Raw genomic sequence first — 12,788 nt, forward strand, 5'->3', positions numbered from 1 at the left:
GAAATCGAATCGAAATCGAATCGAAATCGAATCGAAATCGAATCGAAATCGAATCGAAATCGAATCGAAATCGAATCGAAATCGAATCGAAATCGAATCGAAATCGAATCGAAATCGAATCGAAATCGAATCGAAATCGAATCGAAATCGAATCGAAATCGAATCGAAATCGAATCGAAATCGAATCGAAATCGAATCGAAATCGAATCGAAATCGAATCGAAATCGAATCGAAATCGAATCGAAATCGAATCGAAATCGAATCGAAATCGAATCGAAATCGAATCGAAATCGAATCGAAATCGAATCGAAATCGAATCGAAATCGAAATCGAATCGAAATCGAATCGAAATCGAATCGAAATCGAATCGAAATCGAATCGAAATCGAATCGAAATCGAATCGAAATCGAATCGAAATCGAATCGAAATCGAATCGAAATCGAATCGAAATCGAATCGAAATCGAATCGAAATCGAATCGAAATCGAATCGAAATCGAATCGAAATCGAATCGAAATCGAATCGAAATCGAATCGAAATCGAATCGAAATCGAATCGAAATCGAATCGAAATCGAATCGAAATCGAATCGAAATCGAATCGAAATCGAATCGAAATCGAATCGAAATCGAATCGAAATCGAATCGAAATCGAATCGAAATCGAATCGAAATCGAATCGAAATCGAATCGAAATCGAATCGAAATCGAATCGAAATCGAATCGAAATCGAATCGAAATCGAATCGAAATCGAATCGAAATCGAATCGAAATCGAATCGAAATCGAATCGAAATCGAATCGAAATCGAATCGAAATCGAATCGAAATCGAATCGAAATCGAATCGAAATCGAATCGAAATCGAATCGAAATCGAATCGAAATCGAATCGAAATCGAATCGAAATCGAATCGAAATCGAATCGAAATCGAATCGAAATCGAATCGAAATCGAATCGAAATCGAATCGAAATCGAATCGAAATCGAATCGAAATCGAATCGAAATCGAATCGAAATCGAATCGAAATCGAATCGAAATCGAATCGAAATCGAATCGAAATCGAATCGAAATCGAATCGAAATCGAATCGAAATCGAATCGAAATCGAATCGAAATCGAATCGAAATCGAATCGAAATCGAATCGAAATCGAATCGAAATCGAATCGAAATCGAATCGAAATCGAATCGAAATCGAATCGAAATCGAATCGAAATCGAATCGAAATCGAATCGAAATCGAATCGAAATCGAATCGAAATCGAATCGAAATCGAATCGAAATCGAATCGAAATCGAATCGAAATCGAATCGAAATCGAATCGAAATCGAATCGAAATCGAATCGAAATCGAATCGAAATCGAATCGAAATCGAATCGAAATCGAATCGAAATCGAATCGAAATCGAATCGAAATCGAATCGAAATCGAATCGAAATCGAATCGAAATCGAAATCGAATCGAAATCGAATCGAAATCGAATCGAAATCGAATCGAAATCGAATCGAAATCGAATCGAAATCGAATCGAAATCGAATCGAAATCGAATCGAAATCGAATCGAAATCGAATCGAAATCGAATCGAAATCGAATCGAAATCGAATCGAAATCGAATCGAAATCGAATCGAAATCGAATCGAAATCGAATCGAAATCGAATCGAAATCGAATCGAAATCGAATCGAAATCGAATCGAAATCGAATCGAAATCGAATCGAAATCGAATCGAAATCGAATCGAAATCGAATCGAAATCGAATCGAAATCGAATCGAAATCGAATCGAAATCGAATCGAAATCGAATCGAAATCGAATCGAAATCGAATCGAAATCGAACCGAAATCGAATCGAAATCGAATTGAAATCGAATCGAAGCTATTTTAAACTCGTCTGAATTTTTTATGGTTGATATAACTGTTAATTCAATTGAAATCTACCAACAACTCACTGTTCTCGAATAAAACTAATAGGTCTTATTTTAATCTCTTTTCAGAACTTTTTAAACACGTGCTGACAGTCTTTGGAAGTCTTCGTTTCTTATTCAGCGAAACCGCTCGGAAAGTAGCGGAAAAGTTTGCCCAACGCTCCGAATACAAATTGCACCTGTCCATAGTGTACCCATTAGTGTGAATGTGTGTAACCTGAGAAAAAGAAGAAAAGTATACTAAAAGTATCAAATTCTCTTGCCTTTGGATAACAAAAAAAAATAGTCACCGCCTAAGTGGTTCCCTCCGGTAGTGAGTGCGGCGTGCCGAATAGAAAAAGAAAATAGTTTCCCCATGTGAGAAGGTGGGAAGGTAGCGGAGGTGAAAGTAACACGACGACGTTCAACCAAAGCAACGTGAGCTAAATTTTTCAGCTTTTAGGTGAAAAGTGTGAACACAGAAAATTGGAAAAGTTTTAATTAAAACCCACGACCTACGTACGGTTTGGGAGCAGGAAAAAGGCGAACCCAGCCAAGCCCAGCAGTGCGGGATAGGTTTTCACTCTATTTGGGAGGTTTTCGTTTTTCTAACACGTGGTTTGTGTTTTTGGCGCTTCGGTGTTTGCTCGAGTGAGTGAAATACGGGCATCGACATCTGGCATTGATTGGACTTACATCATCAGGCAGGAAACGAAGCCGATTGTGTCGGTCTTACGAGGATTGATCAGGTAAGCTATTAGGGAATATAAAATACAATGTATTGATATATAAAAAAAAGTTATAAATAAATAACTTACCTTACCGGTCAGGCTCAGGCCGGGGTGGCCTCTGCTGTACATAGTAGCCGCCTCCATTCCACTCGGTCCATGGCTGTTTGTCTCCAGTTCCGCATTCTGCGTAGGGTCCGCAGATCGTCCTCCACTTGGTTGACCCACCTAGCTCGCTGCACTCCACGTCTTCTTGTACCGGCCGGATGACTCTCGAGAACCATTTTAGTCGGGTTGCTATCCGGCATCCTGATGACGTGACCCGCCCACCGTAGCCTCCCGATTTTCGCGGTATGGACGATGGTTGGTTCTCCCAGCAGCTGATGCAGCTCGTGGTTCATTCGCCTTCTCCAAGTCCCGTCTTCCATCTGCACTCCGCCGTAGATGGTACGCAACACCTTCCGTTCGAAAACTCCAAGGGCGTGTTGGTCCTCTGGACGTAGGGTCCATGTTTCGTGCCCATAGAGGACGACCGGTCTAATCAGCGTTTTGTAGATGGTTAACTTCGTGTTACGTCGAACTTTATTCGATCGTAGAGTTCTGCGGAGTCCAAAGTAAGAACGATTTCCTGCCACTATGCGCCTCTGAATTTCTCTGCTGGTGTCGTTGTCGGCGGTCACCAGTGAGCCCAAGTACACGAATTCTTCAACCGCCTCGATTTCATCACCGTGGATATAAATTCGGGGTGGCGGGCGCGGTGATTCCTCCCTGGAGCCCTTTGCCATCATGTATTTTGTCTTCGACACATTAATGACTAATCCGATTCGCCTGGCTTCACTCTTTAGCTGGATGTACGTTTCCGCCATCGTCTCAAATTTACGAGCAATAATATCAATATCATCGGCGAACCAAGCAGCTGAACGGACTTCGTGAAAATCGTCCCACTCGTGTTTATCCCCGCTCTTCTTATTACACCCTCCAAAGCAATGTTGAACAGTAAGCACGAAAGACCATCACCTTGCCGTAACCCTCTGCGAGATTCGAAGGAACTCGAGTGTCCCTGATACTCGGACTACGCACATCACTCGATCCATCGTCGCCTTGATCAACCGTATCAGTTTATCCGGGAATCCGTATTCGCGCATAATCTGCCATAGCTGTTCTCGATCGATTGTATCATACGTCGATTTGAAATCGATGAACAAGTGATGTGTGGGCACGTTGTATTCGCGGCATTTCTGCAACACCTGGCGGATGGCGAACATCTGGTCCGTTGTAGCGCGTTCACCCATAAATCCAGCCTGATATTGCCCCACGAACTCTCTTGCAATCGGCGATAGACGGCGGCATAAAATTTGAGAGAGTATCTTGTAGGCAGCGCTCAGTAGTGTGATCGCGCGGTAGTTCCCGCAATCCAACTTGTCGCCCTTTTTGTAGATGGGACACACGATACCTTCCATCAATTCCTCCGGTAATACTTCCTCCTCCCAAATCTTGGTAATGACCCAGTGTAGTGCTCTCACCAGTGCTTCTCCACCGTATTTTAGAAGCTCGCTTGGTAGTTGATCTGCTCCAGCGGCTTTGTTGTTTTTCAACCGGCCAACCGCCTCCTCAATCTCGGAAGTCTTTCGTCCTGTGCACATACTCCTAGATCTGTTACCACGCCACCTTCGGTACTTGCAACGTCGCCATTGAGGTGCTCATCGTAATGCTGCCGCCACCTCTCGACCACCTCACGCTCGCTCGTGAGAATATTTCCGTGATTATCTCGGCACATGTCGGCTTGTGGTACAAAGCCTCTGCGCGAGCGGTTCAGCTTCTCGTAGAATTTTTCGTGTGTCCTTAGCGCGGTACAGCTCTTCCATCGCTTCGCGATCTCGTTCTTCCTGCTGGCGCTTCTTCATCCGGAAGATTGAGTTCTGCCTGTTCCGCGCCTGTTTGTAACGTGCCTCATTCGCTCTCGTACAGTGTTGCAGCATTCTCGCCCATGCTGCATTCTTCTTGTTTTTCAACTGTTCACATTCGCCGTCGTACCAGTCGTTTCTGTGATTCGGAGTCGCGAAGCCTAGTGCTGTAACCGAGGTACTACCTATGGCGGATCGGATGTCCCTCCAGCCATCTTCAAGTGTAGCTGCGCCAAGCTGCTCTTCCGTTGGTAGGGCCACTGCTAACTGCTGCGCGTAGTCTTGAGCCACTTCTACGTTACGCAGCTGCTCGATGTTGAGTCGCCGCGTTCGACTTCGACGCGTGGTGATAACTGTCGAAAGTTTTGAGCGCATGCATACAGCGACTAAGTAGTGATCCGAATCTATATTCGCACTGCGGTATGTGCGGACGTTGGTTATATCCGAGAAGAATTTACCGTCGATTAGAACGTGGTCGATTTGGTTTTCTGTTTGATGGTCGGGTGATCTCCAGGTGGCTTTGTGGATATCTTTGCGGGAGAAGAAGGTGCTTCGGACTACCATACCACGGGAGGCTGCAAAGTTTACGCATCGCTGGCCGTTATCATTCGATACGGCGTGCAGGCTGTTTCGCCCGATTACCGGTCTGTACATTTCCTCCCTTCAGGGTGGCCAGTGAATTTCAGATTTTGATTTCCCGGTTTTCTCCCGGTTTTTTCCCGAAATTTTTCTATTTTTTCCCGGTTTTACTTGTTTGTTTACTTGTGTTGAATAAAATAATCCCTAGGGTAATTCATGTATTTTGGACAGGCTGAGGACAACGTTGGAAAAATCGTCCCCTAGCTTCCTTAGAAAGGAATTGATTATTTTGCAAAGTTACTATTACGCTTATAATATGATTGTACTTTACGTTCCTGGTGATAAAAAGCTTAACGAACGCATTTTAAGCTGAGAAAATCGCAATTTCCAATCGCCTGTTAGAATTGCATTTTGAACACCGAATATATGTTTTGGACACCCTCTGGTATATATAATTTGGACAGGGCAATTATCTCCATGTTTAGCCATGAATACTGCTTTATCATGAAAGTAGCATAAATTAACAAATATTTTCTTGTAAACAATCAAATTTCTCCGCTTAACATGCATTTATTTTGATAACCATTACAGTTATTGTTAAAATCGAGGAAATATCGCCAGAACCACATAATACGCCTCCAAGTATGCAATCGCACAGAATCCCCATGTAGTTCGTGAGATGACCAAAATATATTTACTGTAGAAAACTTGTAATGTATTTTGGACACCACCTATTTTAGGCATTCTAGATGAATGTTAAGAGATTGGCTGCTCAATGCTTCTTTATTTAACAGTTTTCATTGCTATAAGGCTTTTAAATTTCTTACAATTATCAATTCAACGATTTTGAGGTGAATATTGTATGTGACTGTGAAGTTTATGTCGTCTTGCATACCTGTGCATTTGAGGGGTTTTAGTGAAACATTTTACATTTTCGATAATTTTGAAGTAAATTCTTAATTGTTAAGCGTAATTTCAACGTAAGTCATCAGAATAGGGTCTGTTTGATCCAATAATCGATATTTAAAAGTATCTCCTTTTATTAGCTCTCCGGAACAAAACATACATCGCAGTGCATGTCCATATTATATACATGTCCAAATTATATTTTTTACCCTATCGGTTCAGGAGCTGTTCCAGGATAAATTTCAGAACTAACATATGTTTAAATTTTCAATTAAACTCCTGGGTGAACTTCTAGAGATTCTTTTGGGTAAAATTCAGAAATAATCTCTTAAGAATTTTAATTCCTGATGACATTTTTTTGCAATGCCAATGAAACATAGGTTTCTGTAAAAACTGTACATGTACATTTTTGCAACTGTAAAGTACTTTCACATTTCTTCTCATTTTTAGTTTGAACGTCAAAACATCATTTCCACTAGAATTGATACAGTATGCCTGATACTTGTGTTAAAATTTTGAAGATGTTTCATATCAACTTAATTTAAACAACATGTTCAGATTCAGCAATTTTTGGCACACAGGCTTCTTTGAAAAATATTTAAACTTTTGATGGATAGCAATTATATTACAGAAATTCTTGCATGAATCGCCCAAGAAACCGTTTTTCTTCGCAGTACGCAGTTGCGAAGGAATGACAGTTCAAATGGCTGTCACTGTGGAATTTTTATTCCAGGAATTGGTCTAAAACTTTCTTGAGCGATTCCTTTTGAACACGAAACTGGCCTTATTGCTGAATTCCTTTGAGCAATCGTTATTTCCTTTTAACAATTTTACATTTTTTTTTTTCAGAAAGCCTATAGGCTTTATTGTTTTGTGTTCGTCTCTCATGTTCCATATAATAACATTATTTGTTTTAGTAACACTTGCCAAAAAAACTGCTCAGAATTACGTTTGGCCAAGTAAAAATACTGATTCTAGGTTTCAGTTTAGTTGTACATAACTGTTGTTAAAATTTAGCCAACGACAACGTCTTATTTACTCCATTTAGTCTGTCTTTCATCAATTCCTTGTTGCTGTTGTTAAAATACATTTCCCAAAATTTCAATTTGATGTAGACAAGTGAAAAGAAACATGTGAGTGCCCTTGTTAGTTTTTGTAGCATTATTGTATTTTGGTGACATCGATACAAGACTAATTCAGAGGAAGATTGCCCTTTACTAAAGTTTACTGAAACTCTTTACATTATTACGCAGGAATTATAAATTATTGTTTCTTCTTGATTTGCTAAAAACTAAGAATAAAAACAGTTATAACTTTTAAAATGACTTAACAGATCGACTTCAGCAACCGATATTATGATTTTAAAATTCTCAACATCTAAATATAACGCAAGTCGTATTTTCAATAAAATATATCGAAATATTGCAACTTCTTTTAAACCAGCAACAAGCTTGGCATTACAGATTATTTTCATGGATGATAAAAAAGTGATTAGTAATTAGAAATAATAGAGCAGTATGTAATAATTCCTGGAAATGCAAAATTTTCCCGGTGGCAATCTGAATTCCCGAATATTTCCCGGTTTTTTCCCGGTGATTCCGAATTCCCGGCTTTTTCCCGGTTCTCCCGGTTTTCCCGGTTCGCTGGCCACCCTGTCCCTTCCTACCTGCGCGTTCATGTCGCCGACAACGATTTTCACGTCACGCGGCGAGCAACCATCGTAAGTTTGCTCTAACTGCGCGTAGAACGCTTCTTTCTCGTCATCGGGTCTCCCTTCGTGTGGGCAGTGGACGTTGATGATGCTGTAGTTGAAGAAACGGCCCTTAACTCTTAACATGCACATCCTTGTGTCGATCGGCTGCCACCCGATCACACGTTGTCGCATCTTGCCCGACACTATTAATCCTGTTCCCAGTTCATTGGTGGTGCCACAGCTTTGGTAGAAGGTAGCCGCTCGATGCCTGCTTTTCCACACTTTCTGTCCAGTCCAACAAAGTTCCTGCAACGCCACGATGTCGAAGTTGCGGGGATGTAGTTCGTCGTAGATTATCCTGTCACATCCTGCGAAACCTAGTGACTTGCAATTCCATGTTCCAAGTTTCCAATCGTAGTCCTTATTTCGTCGCGTGGGTCTTTGCCCATTGTATCGAGTCGTATTTTCTCCTATGTTATTCGCAATGGGGATTTTTACGGGTGGCTTATTGGGCCTACGCCAACACTCCTGTCTCGCCGGAGGGCCATCACAAATACAAATACAACAACAACAACAGACACTCGGATCGTACCTCCTCAATCTAGCTGAAGTCAGAAGGACAACAGTGCCCAGGCTGCACTACCAGCTAAGCACACAACTCTTAGCTGGCGGTCTTTGTCATCGCTTGACCCGTGGAAGCATGAGGTAGGAACTTGTGAGGACCAGAGCTATATTGGACGCTCTCCTTATCGACTCACCGTTTTGCAGCCCGGAAGCACTCACACATCTTCAAAATTCTTACCTCAACTTCGCTACAACGAATAAAGTGTAGCAAATCCATCACTCCAACTTCCAAGTGCAGTTTTTGGCCGTGTTGGATAACGCGCAGGTACTCAAGACTGCATAAAAAAAAGTTGGTCGGTTTCGATTTTTTGACTTTTTTTATTCGTTCTCGCTTCCATCCGCTTGTCGAGTGTCTGAAAATAGATTTCCGAGCTGCCGCAGGAGCTGCCGTCACCAACACAATCATTTCCCGGCTTTGTTAGTGGCAAAAGTGCAGTCGTTTAAAACAATCTGTAATTTTATGTTGAAACAACCAAATCTCTGTTTGTTCTAACAAACTGTCAAAAATTTCGGCAAATGAAAATATTTGTATTATCAAACAATGGAACAGTTCAGTTTAAACTTGAAATCAGTTTGTTGCTATAACAAACTGAAAAAATCGGTTGATTTGAACTAGAATTCAGTAACAAATTTTGAAAACGACGTATAATCAATGCTACACCATTGATTATACGTCGTTTTCAAAATTTGTTACTGAATTTAACTGTGTTTACCAATTATTTTTCTGCGTGGAATTCGACTTATGTATTGTGCATTTAGTTCACCACTGGACTGCGCACTCAGTCGCCATAAGTGCGAAAATCTGCATAAAAGTGCGCGCGATCGCATCTAATCGAGTTGGTGTCTTCGGCGCACTATTTCTTTGGTTTATGTTGAATACACCGAGTTGATTTGATGCAATAGCAAACCAAAGCAAAGATAACCGTAACTCTCAATATGCCCAATTCTGTGGAAGGTACGGGCTACAATAATGGGCTGTAACTTTGGATCTAGTGATCCAATCTTCAAGAAATTTGGAATTTGTATTGTCTAGTTAGGCTGTTGAACCGTTTCGTTTAACTTTTAGTTAAAATTTGACACTTCGATAGTTAATTCGCGTTTGGTTATAAATAACCCTACGCCCGACCAGGGTTAGTTTTGACAGTTCGATAGTTATTTTTTGTTCGCAATGATTTGGCTGCGTACTGTATTTTGTTCCAAATAACTACTCATCTGTCAAATTTTAAATGGGCCGTCCTCGTTATTTTTAACCATCTGATGGAAAATAACAACCGAAGTGTCAAATTTTAACTAAAAGTTAAACGAATATGTGTAATGGTTCACAGCCTTAGGGTGTGAACCATTTCGCTTATTCGTTTAACTTTTAGTTAAAATTTGACACTTCGATAGTTATTTTGAAAATAACCCTACTCCCGAGCAGGGTTAGCCTTGACAGTTCGATAGTTAGTTTTTGTTCACAATGATTTGGCTGCGTACTGTATTTTGTTCCAAATAACTACTCGTCTGTCAAATTTCAAATGGACCGCCGTCGTGGTTATTTTTTAACTTTTCGATGGCAAATAACTGTCCAAGTGTCAAATTTTAACTAAAAGTTAAACGAATAAGCGAAATGGTTCACACCCTTAGTATACCTTCAGATTATGCAATAAAAACGTTCGATTTTTTTTATCCCTTCAAGGTATGTAACCCCTTAAAGTACAGCCCTTCAAACAAAATTTAAAAAAAATGTCGCCAGTCACGATTACTAAAAACGCAATATTTTTTTGTCAATTTTGAGTAGCCTGGTCACCCTCACAAATTGATGAACGAAGTCACAAAATTAAGCTGGATCAGTTGAAAGACATCTGAAAACAGCTATGGTGGGCGCAAAGTATGTAGGTGGTATCTTATTATTGGAGCTCCGACTGTGCCACATTTCAAGCCCTGCTCTTTGAAATTGATTAAAGGGCAGGGGTTTCTCATGTTCTCTCGAAAAAAAGAATATGACGACCGTTTGTTTTCATGTCACGGTCGCCATATTGTTTTCTGAATCGATTTGTTCCGATATAGAGGAACTTCGTTCTTTCGGCAGTTTTGTTCTCTTCGTCATGTTTTTTTAACCTATTGAACTCAAAGGTGGTCTCGATTTTTACGCAAGTTTCAGGAAATGTCGAGAATACCCAAAGTCACCCTATGCCGGATAGCATTCTCTTCTTTTTTATTTCTAAAATTTTACGAAACAAATAATTTTTAATAGGGTAATTTTCCAATTGTTGCACGGCTAAAAGCTCGCCTATTGTTGCACACTCCATGTTATTCTTATGAGGTGTGCAATAATTGGCGTGCAACAATTGCGTTGCGTTGCGTTGCGTTGCGTGGTAACGGAGTAATTCGTAGATTGCATACTGAAAGTTGTCATGTTAAAATTTTAATACTCCTATTCTAATTGCTTATGGAATGCTATTTGGGAAGGAATAGCTATCCAATTAGAGGTTGAAGAAAAAAGACATGAGAACTTCCATTGCCGGCCACGCCCATCTTCTCCGTTACGAGGATAGGAAAGGATGTGATGATATAACACCTACTTTATGAAAGGCCAGCGACTCACCGGCACCCCCATAGGTGTCAAGGAGTTGGATATTTGGAATGGGTTGATTTGGGGTTCACTACAATAATTGGCGTGCAACAATTGGAAAATTACCCTATGTATTTGGTTTTAACCTTCTTCTTCATCATATTGCATACCTTTGTCTAATCTCACCTTTTGTAAAGAGAATTCATCCTATTTCCTTTATGTTCTGGTATCCATATTTACCTACTAAGATACGAGTACACAGGATCAAACATTTGACCAAGCACAGATCTGGGATGACTAGATCAGATTTTCATCAGTGTCAAACAAGTTAATATGGAACTGTGACCCAAGTATAGATGACAATTCTCTTAGGTATGCTAGATCCTCTTTTGCATCAGAAGTGGTAAATAGTTTTGCACTGGGCTCAAATGAGATTTCATAACTATTTTTAAAGTATGGGTGGAAAAAATGGCGATCTAGCATACCTTAGAAGCTGTCATTCATAATTTGGAGCAAGCGGTCACACATAAAAAAATACAGAGCTGAGATGAAGGTGGACGGCATATCAGGCAGAAAAAAGAAGAAGAATATTGAAGAAGTGCAATCCTCGTTTCATGCTTTGCCGCTTGGCTGCCTCGATGACGGAACCTCAGCAACCGAAGAATTTAGTGCTCCACGACCAGAAACGAAAAAAAAAATGCAGATGACACCATGACGACGACGTCGTTGGTTACCAGTCGTCATGGGCAACAACCACGTTGCTTGCATGAATTTTAAACGTTGCGGTGGATAACAATGAACGAAACGCCATCGTGAGTGAAAAGTTGCATAATATTCATTACCTACATGCATACAGAAGATTCCGTATAGGTACGCACTTGCCGAGCTGTCGTCTCTGTCAGCTGAGCTCCGGAATGTGGTTTCTTCTGTTTTGGGATTTAGATATGCGCAATATGTGCTCGGAATTTTGAAACCATGCAATGTGTCAGTTGGTTTGTAGCTTCAATGTCGCTGTCAGGATCCATCACTCAGTCAGTACATAGTCAGGGAGTTTTCTAGTGTCGTCACGTGTTTTGAATGCCGACACTTAGGGTCTGGGATTATATGGGCTAACAACTAACAAGCTAACTCAGTCAATTTTTAACCACTTGAGTTGATTTTTCGGACACAGTGAGATACCTACAGTATCTAGCCATGTAAAAAATTTAAGTCAATTGGTTAAAAATTGACTGATTTATAGCAACAAGAGCCAAAATAAGTCCCCATGCTCAAATGGTCTAAGGCACTAACTGTGTAGTTTACATGTAACAAGGATTGCTTGACGATTTATAGAAGAGAAGTAGGTCAGTATGTCACTGAACTGTGCTATGTAAAACGTTAACTTTAAACGCAAAGCTGCAAAATAAGTGAATGATTGATTAGTTATTGCGTCTTAGAAACAGTTATTTAAATGAGTTCTTCGAAGAATATTGTATTTTTAAGAAATGGATTCGGAAATATCAAAACTCCAATATTCAACTACATTTTTTTCATAACATCGTCCAAGTAGCACTTGCTGTTTTCCAAGAATTCCAAACTGATAATCTTTTAGCATACACTTAGTAGTACTTTGAGGGTCTGATGAAGTCCATCAATTCCGAGAAGTGCGTCACTTCAATTCACGCTCCATACCGACTAATTATGACCGAAAGTAAAATTTGTTATGTCATTCGCAAAACCTTCAGTACATCTGGTTCCATTGTCAAAAGTATATGCCCTATTGTTTGTTACTACCGCTACCATCGTCATACCTTTTTGTTCATTCCACGAAGTTGGCTGAATACAGCCAATGCTTTAGAGGGGCTACTATGGATGGGTACACCTATGTAAATAAGTGACTTACTGCCTTTGCCGGAGTGTGTGAACTCA

General features: G+C 40.4%; 1 protein-coding gene across 1 annotated transcript in view; it reads left to right on the plus strand.

Moving 5' to 3' along the window:
- The window catches only part of LOC109398302 (protein phosphatase 1 regulatory subunit 14B), a 145,411-nt gene that overhangs the window by 42,230 nt on the left and 90,393 nt on the right, over nucleotides 1-12,788 (plus strand). The window contains exon 2 of the mRNA XM_029864299.2: nucleotides 1,983-2,641. The gene's annotated coding sequence lies outside the window, so the exon portion shown is untranslated. The remainder of the gene's footprint in view (nucleotides 1-1,982; nucleotides 2,642-12,788) is intronic.

The sequence above is a fragment of the Aedes albopictus genome, chromosome 2 (assembly GCF_035046485.1).
Source record: "Aedes albopictus strain Foshan chromosome 2, AalbF5, whole genome shotgun sequence".
Lineage (NCBI taxonomy): Eukaryota > Metazoa > Arthropoda > Insecta > Diptera > Culicidae > Aedes > Aedes albopictus.